Here is a 25,458-nt window from a genome sequence, read left to right as displayed (position 1 = left end):
TACATAGCAGATGGCATATTTAATGAGGTGATAATTAATAAATGAAAATTAATAAATTAAAATCGTTGCATGACTTCCTGATAATAATAATTGCAAGCATGTGCATAATAGTCTAAACTATTATGAGTCCTGACATGGTTAAGAAATTTTTAGAGAAGGGCGCCTGGGTGGCTCAGTTGGTTAGGCGACTGCCTTCGGCTCAGGTCACGATCCTGGAGTCCCGGGATCGAGTCCTGCATTGGGCTCCCTGCTCAGTGGGGAGTCTGCTTCTCCCTCTGACCCTCCTCCCTCTCATGCTCTCTGTCTCTCATTCTGTCTCTCTCTCAAATAAATAAAATATTTAAAAAAAAAAAAAAGAAATTTTTAGAGAAGTTTTAGTAGAGTTGGCATTCCATCTTCCTGAAATTCTCCTTCTTGCTTTCTGCCTGTGGCTTTATACTTTCTTCTCCCTCATCCTAGCCCCTTCTCCAGACTTCATTTAGGTCTGAAATGTCAGACTTATCTTTTTTTCCATCCAACTTTATATTCAAACTTTTAAACATTCAGAAAAATTGAAAAAAGACTAGTAGGAAATACCAAGTTTACTTGAATATTTTAGGTTGATTTCTTTCTTCCTGCTTCTCCCTGTCCTAGCCAGCCTCCTTTTATAATCAATTGTGTGTTTATCTCTTCCTCATCCATTCCATCCCACCATCACTGTGACCTCCCTTTTCTCTTCTCACATCTAGCCAGTGTTAAGGGAGGCGGCGTGGTTTTTAAAGACCAGGGACTGGAATCAGCCAGATCAGGATGACAGTCTGGCCCAGCTCTGTGTCCTCAGGCAAGTTACTTTACTGCCTAAACCCGTTTCCTCATTTGTAAAAGGAGGTTAACAATAATCTTATCACAAGTGGTTGGGAGGAAGAAACGGTATAATGCCAGCAATCCCTTAGCCCCAGGAAGCACCGAGAAAAGGTGCAGAGGGTAGAGACGGATAGATACGAATGATGGAGGAGTTCGGGTACATGGGTGCCTGCTCAGACGCCTAGTGCTGCTGTCTCTGCTGCCCAAGGATAATGTTCAGACTCTCTATGTTGGCATCCAAAGCTTCCTAAATGTGCCCATACATCCTTTTCCAGCCATATTGCCTCTATTAATTTATCCAACTATTTTTCTCAACCTGAATCCTGTCAGCAAGCACTAGTCGGGCATTCGCGAAATGCCAGGTGCTATGCTAGGCACTGGGCACACAGATGCGAACAGCGTGTAGCCCTCAAGGAGCTCACAGTCGATTGGAGATAAATACGTGAAAATAAATTTTAAAAGCGGGTGATAAGCGCTTTTGCGGAGGTGCTTGCAGGGGCTGGAAGTGGGAGGAGGAGATGGTAACTGGCAGGGAGAGTCAGAACAGTTTCCAGAGAAAGTCCCCTTGTGTGTCTTGTCCTCCTAAGGCTGACAGGAAGGTGACTGACAGAAAGATGTCACCAGACACAAGCAGAGGATTCAAGTGCTACCGTGGGAACATGTCTGTTGTGGTGGAACATGGAGGAGGGGTCATAACAACCCTCCAGTTCCAGGGCAAGCTTGCCTCCTCAAGTTCTTCATGGAAAGAAGAGCCTGTCAAAGCCGCCTAGCCTTTCCCAGGAACAGCGCAGGATTTTTATCTCCTTTCCCCTCCCCGGAGCCCCTCTCCCCCCAGGTCTTCTGGACACTAGCACCATACCTACTTGCTCCCTGGAGCAAAAACACGTAAGGGGCGCCTGGGTGGCTCAGTTGGTTAAGCGACTGCCTTCGGCTCAGGTCATGATCCTGGAGTCCCTGGATCAAGTCCTGCATCGGGCTCCCTGCTCGGCAGGGAGTCTGCTTCTCCCTCTGACCCTTCCCCCTCTCATGTGCTCTCTCTCATTCTCTCTCTCTCAAATAAATAAATAAAATCTTTAAAAAAAAAACAAAACACGTAAGAAGCCCAAAAGTGTTAGGGTCCCTTTACCTCCAGTCACCTCCTTTCTCTACCTGGCCCAAGACCCAGCCCAACTGCTGTCTCCCCTAACATCTCCTGGTCTCCTCCTGATCAGGTGAATAACACCAGGGATGAATGATGGCAGCCCCTTCACATAGGTGTTACCAGATCTGTCTGTGAATGAAAGGCCAAGAAGAGGCTGGTTGCCTTCTGAGGAGATGAGGATCCAGATGATGAAAAAGAACATGACTATAAGACAGGTTGAGATCAGGTGAGGGGATGGGGATAGGATGTCTAACACCTGGGATTGCTAAGATTCGGGGAAAATGGAGGCCCGGAGCACCGCTGTTCCTCTAAACAGACTGAAAAACCTGGAAGCTGAGAGGTTCTGGGGCTGAGAGAGCCCCGAGCAAGAGGCAGAATGCGGCTTCAAAACCAGAGGAAACTAAGGACCATTAATAGACACACTCTGGGAATCCATTTGGTTTCTCCCAGATTTGGAGGCCTTGTAGGTCTTTATCACTTGGGGCTTTCGGTGGAGGCTGTGCTGATGCTGGTGCAGTCAGGGTTCCTAGTAGCCATTAGGCCTGGGTCCTTGGGTCACAGAAGGCACAGAGCACTCTGTGTTACTCTTTTTAATCTCTCTGTTCCTGTGGGGCTTGGCAGGGTCTTCTCCGATCTGATAGAGAAGGAAAGTGAGCTCCCTACAGTATCCCATTTGTGGTAATCCATGACATGATCTAAGACCAGATCTGATTGAGAATCATTGTGGTCATTTGGACTTCACATTCACGTGATGGGTCTCTGCATGAATAATAACTAACAATAAAGGTGAACTGTATTGACCACAAACTAAAAGCCAGAAGTCATTCTTATCTTTTCACATATATTAGTTCTTTAGTCATAAGTTATTACCAGCTTAGTCTCAAGAATATTATTTTAAGTATCCAGAATTCAGTTTTGGGAGCTTTTGAAATAAAAAGAGCACTCCCTCCTTTTTTTTTTATTTAGGAAGAATTCAAGATTAGACCCAAATGTTAGCATTTTTCCCTGTAGTAATAGGATATCTTATTTGGTCCATTGTCAGATGAGTTTATGTGTAGTGTCAGAAAAGAGGACTGGTCCACAACAGGTGACTCTAATCCAGATTTCATGAGCTCTGGGGAGTTCACAGATCAGCTACTGAGAAACCTGCCAACCTCTGATAATTTTTATGTGTGTGGGTTTTCTGAAAAGAGAGTCCATAGCTTTCATCCTAATCTGAAAGGGTCCCATTGCCCCCCACCAAATGATTAAGGACCATTTTCTATAGAATCAGGATACAGATCAGACCATATAGTCTGTCCCCGCTTTATGTGGGAGAATACTGAACATTTACTCTGAAAAAACCTTTACAGAATTTGTGATGTGAGAATGGAGATGGTGGATAATTTTCATTGTGGCTTTCAGGCTGAGACATTGGTATCCAGAAATTCTTCTTGTAGTGAAAAGAAATCACTAGGAAAAATGCCAAGTTCCAGCCTCGAAACAGAAATGCTTTGCAGTAAGAGGTTCTACCAAAGCCTGTTTTAAAATAAATATTTCTAATTCATGGATCCATTGCTCCTCTAAATAGAGCACATCTGAGTATTTTGTATCCAGTTCCAAAAACGATTGAACTTCAATAACAAGTTTTCATGGAAGTGTGGTTTTGTATTTTCAGTTCCATACCTCTCCCCCCAAACCACCCACATAGAATAATGCCCACACTGCTAACTGGACACCTTTAGACAATTGGTACTTCTAAAAATTAGCTATAGTAACATGGCCCATCATGCAGAACAATAATTGTCTTTGTTTTTTATTTAAAGAAATTTAGTTTATTGAGACTAGGTAATGCATACACATGGTAACTAAATTGGCTAATTGAATTTAAATTTTTTAAAAAGTACAACAGAATATATATAATGAAAAACATGCTTTTCTCTTACCCCTGCCCTAACCACCAGGCCCCTTGCCAGAAGCAACCCACCGTTACTGGTAGAATATTTTATGCACAATATTCTCTTTAGTTGGTTATTGGGCAGGACTTCCAAAGCTTACATTTGATTCTTTTTCTCAACCTCTTGAGAAAGAAAAAAAAAAAAAAAGTTTTAAAATTTCTAAAAATATCAAGACATTTTGAATCATAATCTTCACACAAATTGACAAATTTAGGTTACTTTTTCCTTTTCCTTTACTATTTATTTAAATTCCAACAACTTGAATCTCCTGTCGGCATGGTGTGGTGTTGTAAATCTGAAAACGTCATTGCAAAATGTGACTGTGTTTCAAATAGAAAACTCTAACCAAGCTTGTAGGAGTCTTTTTAGTATAATTCGTTTTAATTTTTAGTTATGACAAACCAGTAAGTTTGTTGAAAATTCAAAGTAATATACATGATTAGTAATATTGAAAGTATAAGAGGTAATACCTCCCTCAATTTGAATAGAGGTGTTTAATCATCATAGCTATGGTATATCACGTTGATACCATGCTAGTAAATAAAACATGGAAAATCCTTTTGGCATTAATTTTCCAAGAAGTTCTCCCTGTAAATAACCTCCACATATCTTTTACATTTCCTGAGTTGATGTATATGTACCAATCAAGACAGGCATCCCTTGTGGTGTAGATGACCTTGCATCCATGGCCCTTGAGAGAATAAATATGTATGTTGACAGTGCAGCTGTCATGAATTGAGTTCATAAAATTGGATTTGGTTTTTTTTAATCTGACATATTATTCTTGCTTAATTTCATTGTGCTGACCATGGTTTCAGTGCTATAAATCAGGGAGAATGTTTGCCCACAAAAAAAAAAAAAAAAAGAGAGAGAGAGAGAGCAGCAATAACAATATGAAATATTGCCTTTGTTTTAATAAAAATGTTTCTTCTTTGGGGTACCTGTCTTCTTTCAGCTGTGTTCCCTGGGTCTTATCATTATTTTTTATAAGTTTTTTCTTTAAATAAATCTATGTTGACTTGATGTCAGGAGTAACATAAAGCTCATAAAACTTAAATGTGAAATAAAAGAATGGGTGAGGTATGGTAGAAAGAAACCTATTTTTTAATGCAAAAAAGCAGGACATGTATATACATGTTCAAACAGTGCAAAGTCGACTACGTCATTTGTGTGCCCAGTGCAAAATAAAAATGTAACATCCCTTATTCTCCCCAGAGGAAGAAAGTGTCACTAATGGTGCTAAAATACAAAGCTTTTTCATTTCTTCTGCATTTTCTATCTCAACTCATCATGTTTCTTATTTGCCCTTTAATGTTCTAAGTAAAGAAAAAATTAAATTATTAGCGCAAATTTCCTGTTTGTCTTTCTATGGTGCAATGCCAGTTTTAAATGCAAATATAAGGACATTTAACTTGTATGTGGAATCACCAAAGTGATACAGTTTCTGTTTCCTGGCTTGTACATGCACATGTATTATATTCTTACTGGAACAGTAGAAACCATGCACAAAACTAATTCAACTGTTTTTATTTCAGTTCTTGATGCACACAGCTTCTGCCCATACTCTCGATCTGCAGCTGACAGATCGCTAAGGCAGGACTCAGGAAGAGGAACTATGGGTTGCCCTAGCTTTCTTTTCCCTTTATGTCATTATTTTCTGTGTAAGTGGTTGGCTCATACAGGGAAGTAATATGAATAAGAAAGGATATGATAGAGTTTCTTTGTCAATACCACTGCCCTCTTTCTGTGCTCAAAGCAAGCTCTGATTAGCATGGGAAATGGGGCCTCTGGGGCTGTCAGCCCCTGGACTTGCTCACTGGAAGATGTAACATGCTCACCGTGTACTTGCACTGAGTTGTGTTGAGCTCCCATGCTTCACAGTTGCACCTGAATCCTGTTCTCACGAGGCATCGTCAATGCTCTGTGTGAAAGGGATGTCAAGGAACAGTGGACATGCACATGGCCGGTCTCTGCTCACATACCTGTTCCACTATTCCATTGCACTTCACTTACAGAACACAAGCTCAAAGATAAAATCACTAAGAATTTCAAGATTGTGATAGCAGAGCATTACACCGAGGGTGCAGAGCCCTTGAGCATGGGGCCCTATGTGACTGCACAGTTCTCCCACCTGTGAAGCCAGCCCTGAGTATAGAAATGCATTAACTGAATGCCGCTCACATTCCTAGCTCCTTTCCCAAGGGGAATTATTTCAATAGCTTTTTCAATAACATTTCCGATGGATAGAGCTATAGAGAGGTAGATATGTACATATATAAGGTAGTAGATTAAATATGGTCACAAATTCGGCAAAATTTGTTTTTCCAACCGAGAGGTGGAGTCTGCTTTCCTCCTCTTGAATCCAGACTGGCCCTGAGACGTGCTTTCATCACGAGAATGCAGTGGGAATGACTGTGTTTGACTTTGAGTGTTAGCTTACAGAGGCCTTGCAGTTTTAATCTTGCCCAAGGGGAGCGCTTCCTCTATCGTGTGAAGACACCTGAGAGGAGGAACCATGTGGTCATTCCAGTCATTTCAGCCATACCAGTTGAGGGCCCAGAGAGGTGAGTCCATTCAATCCCAACCAACTCCCAGCTGGCTGCAGCCACCTGAGTAAGCCCCGGTGATACCAACAGAAGAACTGCTCAGGAAACCCACAGAATCGTGAGAAATAATGAACAGTCACGGTCTTACACCACTAAGCTTTGAGGTGTTTTGTTACGAGCAATAACTATATAATGGTATTTGCATTAAAAACATTTAAACCTATATACTTCCACAAATGAGATTACATCATTCATATTATCTATATCTTGCTTTTTTCCATTTAGTGGATCCTAGACATCCTTCTGTCTCAGTGCATTCGGATTAGCCACATTATGCTAAGAGTTTTTCATTGGCTGGATTGCCATAGTTTATTTAACCTATTCCCCTGTTCATGGACAGTTACATTGGTTTTTGTTCTTGCAAACAGTGCTGCAGTGGACATTCTTCTACATATATCTTAATGTATTTTTATGGAGTAAGTCCTTACCTATGGACGTTTTGTGAAATTTACAAGTTGATGAATATTTTCCAATTACACCTTAGAAAGTTGGCACCAATTTATACTTCACTGTGTATTTATTTCAACAATGTGTAATTTCAAACTTTGAAAATTTTGCCAGGAAAAAAATTGGTATCTTACTATTATTATTTTGTTTACCTAATCATGAGTGAGGTTAAGCATCTTTAAAAATATTTCTTGGCAGTTGTGGTGTGTTGTTGTTGTTGTTGTTGTTGTTTTGGTCTGTGAGTGAGTGACCAGTTTATATCCTTTGTCCAATAGTCTACTGGGTTGGTATCTGCAGTTTATAAGATTATAAGAGCTCTTTGTAAATTAAATGTGCCTCCTTTTTACCATATGTATTAAAATATCTTCCAAGTTTTTTGTTCAAGATGCATTTTGTGACCAGGCACTTAAGACTAGAGAGACATTTCTGACTTGCTTTATGATTTTTTTTCCTCAAGACATTTCATTCATTAATTTTTTTCTTCTAATCTCTTTCCCTTGAACTATGCCCCAGTTGCACATCCCTAAGGATATATTACTATAAAACAAAACTTTTAAAAGACATTTTGTTGTCTATCATTTCCCTTGGAAATTATTTTAATTTATCCATTTAATGTTTTTATCCTTTTGCTACTTCAGGGAAGTACGCTACTTCAGGAGGTTAATCCTGAATTAGTTGGTTGCTAGGTCTGTTGACTGCAAAATGCAGTTCCCAGCAATGATTCATCCTTATCTCTTTGGGGGAAAGCAAAGGGAAGAATGCCTTTTAAATTATATCACATACTGTTTTTGTTGGCCAGATCAATGGCTTAGCCGTTTCAGTACATGGTCCCTTGTTCTCTTTACAGATCAGATACTTTTAGTGGGACTATCTTACAGGGTTGGAGCTAAAGAACCCTGGATGCAGAGACGAAGTAATTCCACCTTCGTGCCTGGATCTGATCATTCCCATACCCAATGCATTGCTCGTCACTGGTTCTAGAAAAATGGGATATAGTCATTTATGGAAAATAGCAGAGGCAGCTCCAAAAACCTCAGGGGAGGAGATTGATAGGAATGTCTATCATTTGGGTGCATGTTATGAAGGTAGAGGAAGAGAACTACTCTTAATTAAAAACTTGATTTGGCAAGGCAAGCTAAAATGGTGGTGAAAAGTGCTGGAAAACAGTAAAGCAGAGCTAGTGAGCTCCTCTTCCGGAAAAGCTTGGAGACCTCTCTTAATACACAGCAATCCCCTTGGAAATAGATAAGATGTTTATTTGTCAAAACCAAACATCTTTCAGCCTCTTTGAGAAATGAGAAGCATGTCTTAAAGATTGGTTTTCAATAAAGGGAAATATTCTCCCTTTAAACATCAAAATATTTTTGGGGGGCACTTGGGTGGCAGTCAGTTAAGAGACTGACTTTTGATTTTGGCTCAGATCATGATCTCAGGCTCCATGCTGGGCTTGGAGTCCACTTAGGATTCTCTCTCTCCCTCTTCCTCTGCCCCTCCCCCTCTAACTTAAAAAAATATATTTTTGGAAGAAATTTTTATAAATTATAATCTCCTTCTCCCATTTTGTCTTAGGTAAAATACTACATTTTGTTTTCCTCTATCATAATGACTGTGTCATCCTGATAAGTTTATGATCTTATACTGTACTTCAGTTAGCTCAGGCTAGCCAGTTTTTCATTCCTCTAAAGTTTCCATTTCCAGATTGGAATGTCAGTCTAGGGTGAAAAGAGGATGAGACTGAGTATCACTCTTCCAAACTCTCCCTGACCTTGAATGAAGGTGATATTTCTAGCAACTCCAAATCTTCTGAATAGAAGTGGGAGGCAAGGTAACTCCTGACCCATTTATAACGGAAATAGACTCTCCATGCAATTAAAGATGTCACATCTCAGTGTAGATGCCAAGCTTATTTTGAAAAATGCAAATTGATAAATAGCAAACAATCTTGGTGACAAAAAATTTCACAGTGGCTTCCTTCGGGTGCCAAAACTTTCTCATGTATAGACATGTAGGCTTGCATAAGTATGTGTAAAACACACCCACTTCTATCTACCTACATTTAGTTCTGTTCTGTGCCAGTACTCAATAATCCAAGAGATTATGCCAGAATAAGCTGAAGAAGGCTTAGGTCTCTGTGCTTTGAGGTTAGAGGTTTGGTGCTTTGGAACCACCAGAAGTCAGCTGGGTAGGGGGTCAGTGGAACAGCCTTTTGGTTGTAGCTCTTGGTCACATGATGTCTCGGATGTGAGATATGAGCGTAAACTCATAGCCCTGATCTTCCTTTCTGTTGGTGTGATAAAACAGGCTGTGTTTGGGTGTTGCCTGGTAGATGAGAATAATACACTGTGTGAGTAAGAACGGTGTTGTCCTGAGGTGTGGCGTCCTTTTGACTTCCTCCCCCAAATGGAGCACTTCCTGCTTTCCAGCTGAATGGTGAGTCATGTGAAGAGACTTGAGGATGTGACACAGGAGATGGGTCAGGCCCTAATTATCTGAATGGTATGAATGACAAATCTGCGCGTATCCCATCCAGGTAAAGCCAGGAAATGCAAGAAGGGCTGGAAATAGCTCATGGCTACATGGCAGCATCTCCCGAGGCTAGTCGTTTAGTGCTTTCAACATCCCAAAGTGCCACATCGAAGTAGTAGCGTTTACCAGCATTCTCATTGCAAATATGAACATTCTGATGCTTATTTCTATTTCTTGTGATTTCTGGTCACTGGGAAGCATTTTTTGAGTTAATTCAGAGTGACAGATTTGTGAAGTGTTGGTCTACCTGAGCTAGACCTATGTCTGTGCTCTAATAGCAACATGTGGCCAGAAGAACCATCACGCAAGAACACTCCCTGGGGTGTGTAGGGAAGATGGCTCATACTGCCTATTAAATCATGTTCTTCTAGAACATAAGCATTAGCATTTGTTGTCTGTCAAGAGGCACTTACATATATTATTTTGTTTTATCCTAATTATGACTTAATGAGGTAATAATAATAAACAAAATTAATGATATGCCTAATGCTTACTGTGGGCTTGTCATTATGCTAAGTCGCCATTTGTCTCATCTAATCCTCCTAACAACCCTGGCCAGTAGGGATTACTGTCCCATTTTATAAGTTAGAAAAATGAGACTTAGATTTGAGGAATTAGATGGCTAATAAAGTGAAGGAGTTAGGACTTAAACCAGTCTTGTCTGACTTCAGACATCGGGATTTGTACCATGTTGTTTCTTTCTCTTACTGTCCTAAGATCAAGAGGATCAGCAACAAGCTAGCCAACCAAACAAACAAGGCAATAACCAAATAAGCAAACAAACAAACAAAAAAACCAGTTTCAACCTCCTTTAATGGAATATATGTGAGAAAAAGGCTTATATTCAGTTGGAGAGCAGTAGCCCAATATAGCATAGGGTACTATTCTCACTGACACTGAGAAGAAAATGGAATCTATAACACTGAGTTAAATTCAACAAATATGAAATGCCTACTGTGTTGGTCATGCTTCTTATGAGATCCTGAGATGAAAAATCAAGAGATACTTAAGAAAAAAACATCCTCTTACATAAGAAAGCTACTGTTCTTATTTTATCCCCTCATGCTATTTACATAGCATTTCCTATAAGAAGTGGCCTATTGGAGGGTATTCCCTCTGGTTTCCTGAGAGCCGAGACATGTTTATTGTTCTGTATATATCATAATGTGAAAGAACAGCCTTCTAAAAAATGGCTCCCCCATTTCAATCTCAGCGCACTTCGCAGGGAGAGTCATGTTGATGGCCCATCATGCTAAGATGATCAAATGGTCCAACCTCTAAATGCACTGGGAAATCTGGGTGAAAGGTAATCTACCATTTCCCACCTTTGTTTTCCCTGCAATTTGATTTTTGTTGTGATTGACTTAGAGAAAATGAAGGTATGATATATTATATGAGGCAGCCTTTGGATATTTGATTTATGACCAAAAGTAAAGAAGAATCCAGGGGCAGTTTTGTCTAAGGAACTCTCATGTATGGTATAAAGTGAATATCTTAAATAACTTTAAGATCTTTCTAAGCATGCCAGTGATGAAAAGTTTAGCTCCGGAGTGCCTGGGTGTCTCAGTCGGTTAAGCATCTGACCTTCTGCTCAGGTCATGATCCCAGGGTCCTGGGATTGAGCCCATGTCGGTGGGATCCAGCCCCATGTCAGGCTCTTGCTCAGTGGGTGGTCTGCTTCTCCCTCTGCCTCTGCCCCTCCCCCTGCCCATGCTCTCTCTCACTATCTCTGTCTCTCTCAAATAAAATCTTTAAAAAAAAAAGAAAAGTTTAGCTCCTTTTACCACATAGGCATGTTTTTTATTGTGGGAGCTCTCTTTGGAGATGATTCCAGAGGACTTTGTATGTACATTTTTGATACAGTTTGAAGATACTGTGCACACCAAACATTTTGCTGCCCTATGTGTTTTGTTTACACATGTGCAAATTTAAATTCCAGAATGGTATGGCACATACAGGGTACACCAAACACACAGTCATGGGAGAGTTCAGGAGGAAGAATTACATGAACCATGTATTGGAGAAAATCAAACCCCATTTACTTGTACCATATACTGTTCTTTACTACTGTTACTTTTGTCTTAAGAGCCACAAATTATGCCAATTTCCAAATATGGGCAATTGAATAAGATTATCTCCTTACCCTCCCCTGATCCCCATACACTGGAGAACAGCCCCCTCCTAACAATAGATCTCTATGTCCCCAACTCCAAATTACCAGCAACAAATTGAGATCTCCATTTATACTTTTATTTTTCATGAAAGAAATCTATTGTAGAGATAATTATGGTGAGTTAGAAGAGATTATTCCGTTTCCTTATAAAATCAGTCTTTTCCACCATCTTAAGCTTTAAGGAGAAATTTCCATTTATTCATTCATAGAATACTTACTGAATAGTTAGTAGGGGCAAATGACATTCAAATGACATTCAAAAACTATAACATATGTGCCTTGGGCCCAAGGAGGTGACTGTCTAATTCAAGAGATAACTCACATATATATGAAAAGTTGAATATTAATATAAAAATTAAAAGTACTAACATTAGGGGGGAAATTAATGGTCCACAGAATGATGAAATGATCTATGTCATACTTTCCATCTTCTTAAGTGCTGAATACCTGTTTTCTTTCTAGTAATTTGTCTTGTGTTTCATCTATAATTCAAAGCCTGCATAAAATCTCACTTCCTCCATTGAAAACTTTGAGCATGAGGAGAATTGTGGTCAGATTATCCTTGAGTCCAAAGTACTCATTACGTGCCTTCTTTTCCATAAAAGCATTTGTGTTTACTTGCTTTTTGCTTGTTTATGACTCCATTCATGTGAGAACTGGTTCAGAGATCCTGAGCGGGAATGTAGTTATTTACACATCTTTAAAGAAAGATTTTCCTCTAGGGAAAAAAAAGCTATGCTCTTAACTGAGCATGCAGTTCTGGAAGGCAAAGGAGCAAGTGGGCATCACCTGACAGAACAGATCAGCCAGATCAGCCGAATCAGCCTGGCTATCAGTGGAGTACTGTTTCTGCTTGATCTCCTACACAACACTTATTCTACCCACTTAGCGATGAATCACTTGTTCTTTGGTCCTCTGTGCCTTTCTCTTCATTGTTGATACTTTTACTGTCCACTTTACTTCCTGGCATTATGTGCAGTGGTGGGGTGGACTACTCAGTAATGGTCAAGTCTTAAAGGACTGAGTGGACCGTCCACAGCTAGTGATTGTCACATCATGGGCACTCAATTAATATTTGCTAAATAAATAACTGTAAACACTTAGATGTAAATTTTAACCAAAATTAATGTTACAGTTCTTTTACAGAAAAGAAAATCCAATGGAAAAACACCAAGTGAAGTAGCCCTTTCCTTCTTTACGCCGTTTCAGGGAAACTATCTTGAGATGTCTTGGTAGTGCATCCTCCTGTTTTCATAGTTGAGAGGTCCAGAAGCAGCTCCAGAGAGCTTATAAGGATTTCCCCAAGGCTGCCATGCAAGGAAGTGGCACAGCCAGACCAGCCTTGGGATTTCCCCATTGCTGGCCCACACCTTGTCCCTTTAGCAGAATCTCTAAATAGGAGTTAAAAGTACATGTGATAAGATAAAGCTTTGGATTAACTGTGTTTCCAAAACTATTTTGAGAATCTGATGAGAGTCATAGACCTCCCTCTCCTTAGAAAACTGCATACATACAAAAACTTTGTATATAATTTTAGGCATGAATTTCTAAAGATCTTTTTTTCAAAGGTTTTATTCATTTATTTGACAGAGAGACACAGCGAGAGAGGGAACACAAGCAGGGGGAGTGGGAGAAGCAGGCTTCCCGCCGAGCAGGGAGTCCAATGCGGGGCTCAATCCCAGGACCCTGGGATCATGACCTGAGCTGAAGGCAGACGCTTAATGACTGAGCCACCCGGGTGCCCCTTTAGGCATGAATTTCATGAATCTCATCCAATGACAACCATCTAGGTAGGGTTCATGATGCCCATTTCAAGAAGTCCTGATACAGATAGTATTTGACAGGAAACATTCTGCCTATTTCTAAACTTTCCTATACTCTAATTACACTTGAGTAATTACAAGACCGTACAATGTGGATGGTTACTACCACTTCTCAAAATGCCCATTTAGAATTTAATTATTAACGAGGGAACAATTCCCAAAGCAGACATCCAAATCTACGTGTTGGCTGAAAACAGCCCCCCCCACACACACACCCACTCCTGAACATAAACTATTAATTTAAAAAGCATCTACTTTACTCAATATAAAGGCAGTTTAATGACTTGAAATTTTGGATTTCCTATTACTACCTAATCCTCCATTTAAAATTTTTTTAAATTTATTTTTATTTTTTAAAGATTTTTTATTTATTTATTTGACAGAGAGAGACACAGTGAGAGAGGGAACACAAGCAGGGGGAGTGGGAGAGGGAGAAGCAGACTTCCCGCTGAGCAGGGAGCCCGACGCGGGGCTCGATCCCAGGACCCCGGGATCATGACCCGAGCTGAAGGCAGACACCTAACGACTGAGCCATAAAATTTTTTATTGTCCCTCTCAATCATTTTTTATATTAATCACCTGTCATAGTGTGTATCATTTATTAAGTACCTACTCTGGAGGCTAGAACATTAGTTATGCAGCAAGTATATATAGACCATCTGTTATGTGTAAGATATCCTGAGAGATGATGGGAACGGGTTCCCCAGAAGATACAGGTGTGGTCTTTTTTCTCAAGGAGATTATGTAGGTCTTAGGTCTTTATTAAGTGCTATTTGAACTTCAAGCAAGAGAGACAGAGACAAAAATCACTTTTAGGTGAGGTTAACAACATGAAGGAAGTGAGGGGTCTGTATTGGGCTTTGGAAGGTAAGTGGGATTTGAGAAGGCCAAAAAGAAGGGGAGCATATTTTAGTTGATTCCAGTTATCTATTGCTACATAACAAACTACCCTAAAATTAGTCACTTAAAATAACCACACTTTTTTTATTATTTAAATTCAATTTAGTTAACATATAGTGTATTATTAGTTTCAGGGGTAGAATTTAGTGATTCATCAGTTGCATGTAGTACCCAGTGCTCATTTCATCAAGTGCCCTCCTTAATGTCCATCATCCAATTACTCCATCCCCCCACCCCCCTCCCCTCCAGCAACCCTCGTTTGTTTCCTAGAGTTAAGAGTCTCTTATGGTTTGTCTCCTTCTCTGTTTTTATCTTATTTTTCCTTCCCTTCCCCTATGTTCATCTGTTTTGTTTCTTAAATCCCACATATGAGTGAAATCGTATGGTATTTGTCTTTCTCTGACTGACTTATTTCACTTAGCATAATAGCCTCTAGTTCCATCCACATTGTTGCAGATGGCAAGATTTCATTCTCTTTGATGGCTGATGCAGAGAAAGGGGAACCCTCTTACAGTGTTGGTGGGAATGCAAACTGGTGTAGCCTCTGTGGAAAACAGTATGGACGTTCCTCAGAAAGTTAAAAATAGAACTACCCTATGATCCAGCAATTGCACTACTAAGTATTTATCCAAAGGATACAAAAATAGTGATTCAAAGGGGCATATGCACCCCAAGGTTTATAGCAGCAATGTCCACAATAGCCAAAATATGGAGAGAGCCCAGTTGTCCATCAACAGAGAAGTGAATAAAAAAGATGTAGTATACAAAACAACCACACTCTTATTTTGCTCACAAATGTGCAATTTGGATAGGGCATGGCAGGGGATAGGGGTGGGAGAGAACAGCTTATCTCTGTTCCACTTGGGTTCATTTGGGGACAACCTAGAGGACAGCTAGGGGCTGGAATCAGCTGAAGGCTCGCTGCTGGCATGTCTGTTGGTTGACGCTGGCTGTCAGCTGGCCTTTCCACATGTCTGCGTGGCTTTCCCCTAGCAAGGAGGCTAGTAACAAGAGCCAATGTCCTGAGAGAAACAGGCAGAAGCTCCTTCAATTTTATGACCTACCTTGTAAGTTATCCATTGCCTCTTTGATCATATTCACAGGTACACCCAGATTCCAGGAGAGGGAACATAGGCCCAACCTTTAACTGATTAACGTCACATTGTAGGAAGAGCATGTGGGATGGGAGGTATTGTTGTGGTCCTTCTGGAAAACACAGTCTCCCCCATAGGCCATGGAGTTATAGCAGTGAGGTTATAGAGGTGGTGAAGTTAAAGGTGCTGGGGAATCAGTTTGGGTGGAACAAGAGAATCTGTGGATAGGAGCCTGGGAAAATGGGTAGGAATCTAAGCCAAAGAATCTGGACTTGGATCTGTTGACACAAGTGGGTCTTTAGAGTTTTTGCTAGGATCACAGTGACAACAAGAATGATATGGCTGTAGAATGCTCAGTCGTATGAGGGGGAGATTGAAGGTGGCACAGTAACCAGGCATTTATCACCGCAGTCTAGATATGCTGTGACAAGGCCACGCCTAGGGTGAGTATAGTCTAGAAAGAGCAAACAGGTATGAGAGATGTTGTCAGGGAACATAGGATGTTAAAAATAATTGGATAAGAGGAGTAAAGGAAAAGAAAAAGGGATAATGTCACTCTTTAGAGCTAAGTAGAAATATAGACTCTATTCTTGAGGACATGAGGATATTTATCATCCCTATTCCATTTGTGAATATTCATATTTATATATTTCATTGCAGCCATTTTGATTTTGACTTTGTGTTTGATTTTGAGATTGTGGCCTGAATCCCCATTTATAGAAGAGAAAATAAAGTAATTACCCAAGTGTCCTATACTAGGATCTCTTCTCTGTAAAGGCTAATCTGTGAAGGCCTTCTCTGTGACCACCAACTAAATCTTGAAATCTGTGCACATTTAATATTTACAGAAATAGATCTTGTTCTGACACCAGGTGGCTGGCTAGCTTATATCTGACAGCTGCTAGTACTTTTGCCATTAAATTGTTAATCCTTTTAAGGCAGGGTTCGTGTAGTGTTTGTGTTATTTGCCTCACACATAGAAGAAGCTTCATCTTTGAGGTTGAATGCAGTTGATATATATGTAAGGCAAAGACTCTTCTTGTACATACAAGTTAGGCTGTATTTTCTGGTTGGTCAGTGTATGCTGCCAAGTAAGTCTGCGTGCTCCATCTTGCCCAGCCCCCGGGGAGACTTGGAGCAGGCACAGCCTCCCAAGGGCAGAATGGCTGTGGCCTCACCCTGTCCTCTCTTGGAAATCTCATCTCAACATCCTAAGCTGAGGTTGTGAGACCTGGGGCAGAGGCTGGGGTTCAGTCTGTAATGCGTGTTGATAGTTTTCAGATGCCACATGGGAGAATGGGTCTGGAGAATAAGGACGCACTTCCATCTCAGGCTTTTCTACTGTGAAGGCAGTCTCTGCTTCTCATGGAGCGAAAATTACTTCTGGACTTCTCACCTCCTCTTATTTGCCTCCTTCCTCTCCTACACCCCATGGTGAATCAGCTGTATGCTCTCAAGCATGAGATTCAATTACTTTTATTGTTAGGCTTGGCTATGATTGTCTTTAATATTCAGAAAATTATCCAGCATCTAAAAAGCACAATTAAAAAATTCAGCCACAGTGTGTCCCTGTGAGTTTTGGCTGGCAGCAAGGAAGTAATTCTTCTGAGGAGTTCTTATAGGCATTTGGCATTTAGTACTTGCTCTCCAAATTTCATTTTACAAACGGAAGCCTGAGGTTTTGTTTCTTTTTTTCCACTCCATTCAATTGCAGGCATATTTTAACCAGTCTCAAAATGAAAGTATCAGTTTAAAGTCATCTTTGAGGTAGAAAATATTTTGTAGCTGATAATCCTTACTGTCTCTGTACACCACCAATCAAACATACGAATACTAAGCATGTTCAGACCCTGGTTCTAGCCCTAAATAAATTTGCATCCTTGGGATACTTACTTAATTTGCTAGCAACTTGTCTTCTTATTGGGAAGAAGGAAAGAACATTTTAACCAGCCTTATAGATAGTCGGATAGGAATACTAGTGCAAATGATATTGGTGAAAAAAGCACTCTAGGAATCATCGTGGATGATAGTGACTTAGGGCATTTGCAGTAGGGATCATGTGGAAGTCATTCCAGGCCAGGCTGGAGCTGCTTTGGATTATATGGGAGCAGGGAGTCTTAGAGCTTTATGGACCTAAAGTATTTCTGACAAACAGCAAGTGTTTCTCATAATATGCCATGGCTCAATCCATGATAGGAGAAGTCATTGCCTCCTACACTTTCAGGGAGCAGGAACCCATGGTAGCAACACTTAATGAATGGCCTGACAGCTCAGGGAACGTCCCTGCCTGTGTTGTTTTGAATGATGACAACCAGTTTCAAATGGGCAGGATTAACAACACAAACCAAGCCCAGATTTTTTTTAAATTAATATCTGATGTTTGCCAATCAGAGGAAAGGTAATAGAGTACAGCAATCTTAGAGCTATGCTGTCAGGTGGACTAAGACCTCCTGCCACGAGATAGCTAGGGACAGCAGCTGCCCCCCTGTGGCTACCAGGGAATGGATTTGGCAAATGAAAGGGAAATGTGGAAATATTCCTCAGCATGGCAAAATGCATAAACATAAAACTGACCGTTTTAGCCATTTTAAGTGCCACAACTCAGTGGCATTAAGTATATTCATAATGTTTTGCAACCATTACGACTATCTCCTTCCAGAACTTTTTCATCGCCCCATAAGGAAATCACATATCCATTTAGCAGTCACTCCCCGTTTCCCCCTCCTTCCAGCCTTGGCAACCACTGAGCAGGTTCTTTAGGAAGGGCCCTGAGGTTGGGAATTAGGAGATGGGGGTTCTTTTCAACTCTGAGCTGACTCCTATCTTTGTGTTTTCCAACAACATAGCAGTCCCCTCATAACAGCGTGATGGCAGACCTATAATTTATGACTCCCTTTGCAAAGCTTTTAAAACAACTGTAGTGAGGTGTATTTGTATATCATAAAATTCACCCATTTCAAGTGTATAATTCAATGAGAATCTTTACAAGGTGGTGCAACTATTATCACCATCTGGTTTTAGAACAGTTTCATCCTCCTGCTTAGATCCCTCATGGCTTTTTATAGTTAATCATATCCCACCCCCATCCCCGGGCAATCACAGATCTACTTTCCATCTCTATAAATTTGCCTTTCCTGGACATTTCTTATCAATGTAATCATGTGATGTGTGGTCTCTATTTCTGGCTCCTTTCACTGAATATCATGTTTCTGAAATTCATCCATGATGAGTAGTATATGTCAGAAGTTGTTTTTTTTCATTGTAGTATTCCATTGATTGAATGTACCACCTTTTATCTACCCATTCACTTGCAAACATTTTATGGACCCGGCATACTTTCTTTGTACAATTCTGCGACTCTGTGCAAACATTTTAGAGGAAGTTTCTTGTCTGCAAATTCTAGAGGGTTATGTTGTTGGATGTCCTCTGATATGCCCACTCACTAAGGTTCTGTCCAACAAAAGTCCCCAGGGCAGATCCAAATTCTTAGATCATTCATTTATTCAGCAAAAATATGTTGAGACCTCACAGCATGCCATGCTCTGACACAAGGGATATGTTCCAGCGCTCTGGGAATTTCTGCTCTAAGTCGAGAGACAAAGCTCTCTTCACACTGTGCACAGCTCCCCTTCTGGTGGGTGAAAGGAGCAGACACATTCTATTGGGACCGATGTTTGGTCACTGGCAACTTTCTCTGTTTCCCCCCCTGAACTTCTTACTCCTCAAATACTCAATGCTCCTCTGCGGGGCTCCCATTTCACCCTGCATTTCTAGCACATTTTGTTTGATGTCTCTTCTATCTCTGGAATGTGAGCAACTTGGGGATAGAATGGTGTCTCTGTATATGCCTTGAGCGTAGAAATGAATGATGAATGAATGACTCTTGCTGATGAATGCATGAAGGGATGAAGGAGCAAATAGAAGAATTAGGGACACATTGGCCTCTTCAGATCTCTTGACTTCTAGACATCCTTCCTCCCTCTCTAGTTGGGGTCAGCAGTTACATGGTTGCCTCTCCAGAATGAAGGCACGAGTACACAAGAGAAAACACAGTAATCTGGAGGTCTCTCTGCTCCTTGGAACACAGGCTTGGCATAAACTTCTTATCACTGTCATTGATATTTTAATAGTATCCCTAGAGTCTCTCTCCAGGCAGACTATTTAGGGAAACAATATGAAAATGGTCTTGCATGGCAGGGTGACCGGGCCCAGATGCCAAAGGTAGTGACTTAGAATGGCTTCTCCAGCCTGTCTCCAGGCCCCTCCCTGCTCTGTTCTGCCACCACTGGGCTCACACGCTTAGCTTCCTCCTTGACTCCTGCCCTGGGTCATCCTGCCCAACCAGAAAGCCAGGAGCGAAGGGGACAGGACACATCGTGTGTATTCCTGTGGGACACTGGGCTGAAGGTGGAAGAAGGAAGACCCAGGAGGCTCCACCAGGCAAGGTGTTTCATGTGGAGAAGAAAACAGGTGGTTCTTAAGGGCTCTACTGCTTGCCAGTTCTGGTGGCTGGGGTCTAATCAGAGTCCCATTAAAATTACTGGAATAAAACATTAAAAAGGGAAGAGACATGGAAATGTCTAGTCTTGGAGATTAATTAAGGTTACTTGAAGCTTTAAAAATAGGCTATAATTATTTTTAAGATTATGTTATTTTGTAGGACTAAATACATACGTGTTATCTACTTTAATGGGACCATGTTTTAGCCTTATCCATCTCAGGATAACTGTGGAGATTTTCCTTTATTTGCATGACCATTGGTTGGGACCCATTGGTTTAGTCCGTCATACAAATGTACTTCATGGCTGGTGGCCATTATACTACTGTGGAGGGTCTACTATGGGCTACTATGTCCCTCCACCCATTACAGAAGGACTCTTCATCCCTGGATGAACCATAGCCTGCTGGGTTCCATTTCTTATTGGCAGAGAAAGATTGAGATGCTAGTTGGAGAGAAATTACCTTGGGTTTGGGTTGATTCTATTTTTGCTTAGCATCTTTGCCATTTAACATGTGCTCATGCTTGAGGCACCTCAAATATATTTGATCAATTCTAAATTCATATACAGAGATTCTTCTCTCTGAGCCAGCTCCAGTGAAAATGCAGTGACACCTGGTACTAATCTTGTGCATCAAAAGTCAAAGGGTACATTTTTTTTTTTTCCTTCTTGACACTTTGCTTTTAATTTGCACTGGATCCTTTCTGTTGAGTTAGTAATTTCATTTTAAGTATAGAAATCAAGTTTAATTAAAGCTTTCTTGCCATTTAAAATAATAATTTGTTTATTTAGCATTCTTAATTACCTTGAGTAAATTGCCTATAGAAGCTCACCTAATTCATTTGTTTGTTCAAATTATTACTGTCATTTGCATATTTTGAAAGACACCATTTTAATGAAACACTGGGGTGAAGTCAGGGCAGATGATATTTTCTGTGGCAAATGCTAAGGCAATGGTCTTTCTGCTCTATTCTGTTTGTTCAGCTGGAAGGTTTGCATCATCCTGCTGAGTTTTCACAAAAGATCAAAGTTTTAAAAAGCTTCAGTATTGGAAAATCATTAGTAATGAAATGTCTGGGGGGGGGCAATATAATGAATGTGAGCAGCATTCAAGTCCAGTTAGGAACTGCCACTTAATGCATCTCCCTTTACCTTCTTATAATGAATTCTTGCAGACTTGAAGGCATATATAACATTTCTAATGCATTTGAGGAACTTAAAATAATTTATTGAAGGGCTTTCTGTTCATAGTGAAAAAATGTGATGTTGAATAAAGGCAAAAATTTTATTCTGAGGGTATTATAACCATTTATCAGTGTTAATAAATGACCACCTACAGGAGACTTTAGAGAATTTATATTGATAAATAGGTAAGAATGATTTTTTATTTGCTTATCAATTACTTTAGGTTTTAAGAATGGGTCTTAGCTCATAATCTTTGGGAGTGCTATTTTGACTGTTCTTTGGGAGCTTTTGTTTTCTTTTTTTTTTTTCTAGCATGGAGGAATGAGGGATTTCTTCATAGTTCTGCACAAGTTTGCAGGATAATTTGATTGAATCAGTTTCTGATTTATTGATTTTAAGTAAATCCCGAGCCTCCTAAACTTTAGAAACTGACTCATAGTTCCCACTATAAAAAACCCAATTTGATAGAGCATAATAGAACGCATTGCATTAATTTAAGTATCTCCAGGTTTCCTATTGCCTGTAACCAAAATGTGGAAAACATTCTAACAAAAGCCCTTCATTAGTGTTAGTTATATACTAAGAGCATCTCTGAATGATGTGACCAGAAGGCATATCTCAAATAGGAAACATTCTCTCTTATGTACTAATGAATTATTTGTAGAGAAAGCGCATATGCATCTTATGGAACACTAGTAATGAAAATAAATGAATAACAGAGCCAGTTTTTGATGTTTGCACTCCAATTTAAAGGTCTATGATAAAGGCAGGAAGATTGCTCTTTTCTGAGCCTTGTTGAGCCTGCATCCTACTCTTCTTTCTTTGTTCATGAAGGCACAGCCCCTGGTCCGCCATTAATAGGGCATGCACTTTTAGACCTTCTCCCTGTTGTAACAGACAGAATGCTATCCTGATGCTCAAGAGTCCTGCTGTGGTGACTTAGTAACCCCATGACCTTGGGCAAGTTACTTCCCCTGGACTTATTTCCTTATGTGGAAAGCAGTTGTCTATAGATGAATTAGACATTTTTTAAGGTCATTCTAATTAAAATTCTGTGCTTCCAGTGGTAATGGATTATCTCTGATCCATATTCCTACCCACAGTCTCCATCAGCTGGGTACAGGTGTGGGAGTTGGAGAAGCCAATTCCTGGAGTCCAGGTAGAGTGTGATGGTATGAATTAGGGTGAAGCAGGTCGGCTGATGGGGGCATCAAGCCTACTGCCTTATCATGCTCTCAGTCCTGATGACCGCACCTATGCCCACACACTGAACCTTTGACCTCACCTGGGTTTGTAAGTCTCCCCACTCCCCACTTGGGGTAGAGGGAGGTGCGGACACTGGGAAGGATGTTAGAGATGCAAATATCTGGAATATGCTCTTGATGTCTAAAATAAAACTCTACCTTTATTTAAAGAACACAAAAGAAGAATTCTTTTCCTTTTGTTTGACTTAGAAAACAAAAGGACTCTAAACATTGTGACTTGTAAATGTTGATATATTTTTTTGCATTAGGGGATTTTATTTTATTTTTAAAGTTACAAAAGAAAAATATCAATAAATATCATTAAAAATTCAAACCATATACAAAAGATGTTAAGTAAAAAAATGAAAATCCTTTCTACTTCCACTATCGAGGGGCTCTCCAGTATTAACACTTCTTCTGGATATTTCCCAGACACTTTCCTATGCACATATCAATGCAATTATCATATATGCCTATCTTTTTGCCTTAAAAATTGAATTATACTGTAAATACAATTATGCCAACTCCTTTTTTTACTTAAATGTCTTTCATAGATACTCTGCTGTGAGAATACTTATAGATCACAGCAAGGTATGTGTTCATTAAAAACAGCTGGACTTGTTTGTATAACTATGTAGACATAATAAGTCATATAAAAGCAGTAACTCAATGGACAGTGTCAAACTATAACATACTTCATCTTTCTGTTTTAGGAATGTTAGTGATAATTGGCCATTCTCTAGGTAGCCTGGTGTTACTTGCCCTGAACTTTGTCATAACCTGGTTCCCAGAATGAAGATAACGTTATTCCTTAAAGTAGTTCTCTATTAGCTATTCTGATGAATAAATATATACTCATTGTCAATAGGCTAATATATAGCCCTACCAGATTTTATATTTAGGTATATGCATTTTAAAATTTTGCTTAATGCTTATGCAGTGCTTACAATGTGTCAGGTACAATTCTAAACACATTTCAAATTTAAACTCATTTGATTCTTTTAATAACTATATGAGGTAGGTACCATTATCCCATTTTAGTTTCCTTGTGATTTTTCCATCTAAACAATTATGTTATCTGCAGAAAATGGGAGTCTTATTTCTTTCTCTCCAACCTTTATGTCTTTTATTGATCTTTCCTGACTTGTGCTGGTTAGGACCTCCAGCACCAGGTGAATAGAATTGGTGAGAGTAGACATCCTTTTCTCGTTACTCATCTTCGGGAAGAGCATTCAATATATCACCATTAAATAAGATTATAACTGAAGATTGAAGAAATCCCACTTCCATTTTTAATTTGCTGAGAGTTTTGATCATGAATTGGTATTGAACTTTGTCAGATGATTTTCTGAGTATATTAAAATTCTACATGGTTTTTCTCTTTTATTCTGGTAGTGCATCTATTATAATAATTGATTTTTAAATGTTAAAACTGTGTTACATTCCTAAGATAAACCCTAGTTGGTCATGATGTCAAACAGGATGATTATCTTTGTATATTACTAAATTTTATTTGGTAATATTTGTTAAGGAATTTTTGTATCTATATTCATAGATACTAGCTGTAATTTTCTTTTCTCATTGTATTTTTGTCAGATTTGGTATCAGGATTAAGCTGGCCTCATAAAATGAGTTGGGGAAGCTTCCATCCTGCTCCATTTTCTGAAAAAAAAAAGGTTTGTGTAAGATTAATATTATCTTTTCCTTAAATGTTTGATAGAATTCACCATGAAACTATTTGTCCTGGAGTTTTCTTTACGGGAAGGATTTTGATAGTGTATTCAATTACTTTGAGATTGAGCTATTAAGATTTTTAATCTTGTGTTGATTTTGGTAAATTCTATTTATTAGGAAATTTGTCCATTTTATCTAAGTTTCCAAGTTCATTGACACAAAGTTGTTTATTATAGTTATTTATTATCCCTTCAATATATTCAGATGTCTAGAGACATCTTTTTCATTCCTGATACTGGTAATTTTTATTCCCTCATTTTAATTTTTCTTGATCAGTCTAGCTAGGAATTTGTGAAATTTGTTGATCTTGTAAAGAACTTTTGGTTTTCTTGATTTTCTCTATTGTTTTTGTGTTCTTTTTCATTGATTTATGCTCTTTTAAAAGAATCATTTCTTTCCTTCTGTTTCCTTTGGATTTAATTTGCTTTTTTGTAGCTTCTCAGGTAGAAACTTGAGTCACTGCTTTTATGCCTTTATCCTTTTCTACTATAAACATTTATAGCTATAAATTTCCTTCTCATTACTTAACTATGGCACACAAATTTTGATATGCTGCATTTTCATTACTCTTTACTTCAAAATACTTTCCCTGTGATTTATTCTTTCGTTCACAAGTTCTTTAAAAGTGTGTTCTCAATTTCCACATATTTGGGGTTTTCTAGATATCTTGTTACTATTTTTTAGTTTAATTGAATTATGGTCAGAAAACGTATTTGGTAGAATTTCAGTCATTTGTAATTTATTGAGATTCTCTTTATAGCACATCAAATTGTCTGTGTTGGTGAATGTACCATGTACACTTGAAAAGAATGTGTATTCTGCAGCTGTGGGGTGCAGTGTACTATAAATGTCAAATAGGCCAGTGTAGTTGATAGTGATATTCAGGTCTTCCATGTTCTCACTGTGTTTTGTGTATGTGTGTGTGTGTGTCTTGTTCTTCTATTAATTACTGAGAAAACAGTCTTAAAATCTCCAACTATGATTTTGGATTTGTCTATTCAATTATTCTGTCAATTTTGTTTCAAAATGTTCTGTTATTAAGCACATATCCATTTATTATTTTTACCTCTTTCAGGTGAATTGCCTTTTTTGTCATTATGAAGTGTCTCTATGTCTGGTAATACTCTTTTCCTTAAAATCTAGTTTGTGTGATATGAATATAGTCACTCCAACTTTCTTATGCTTTCTCTTTTTCCATGCTTTTATTTTCAGACTATCTATTCCGTGTATTTAAAGGATATGGAGAACACATAGATGAGTTTTAATTTTTTACCCATTCTGGCAATTTCCATTTTTAACTGGAGTG

At 39.2% G+C, this 25,458-nt stretch overlaps 1 protein-coding gene across 10 annotated transcripts in view; it reads left to right on the top strand.

Annotated features, from left to right (window-relative positions):
- The window catches only part of RAPGEF4 (Rap guanine nucleotide exchange factor 4), a 284,964-nt gene that overhangs the window by 80,640 nt on the left and 178,866 nt on the right, over positions 1-25,458 (top strand). The gene's annotated exons all lie outside the window — the stretch shown is intronic.

The sequence above is a fragment of the Leptonychotes weddellii genome, chromosome 3 (genome assembly GCF_054177405.1).
Source record: "Leptonychotes weddellii isolate Sample4059 chromosome 3, ASM5417740v2, whole genome shotgun sequence".
In the NCBI taxonomy this organism is placed as follows: Eukaryota; Metazoa; Chordata; class Mammalia; order Carnivora; family Phocidae; genus Leptonychotes; species Leptonychotes weddellii.
Note: the sequence above shows the minus strand (reverse complement) of the source record. Positions and strands in the feature narration are given on the sequence as shown.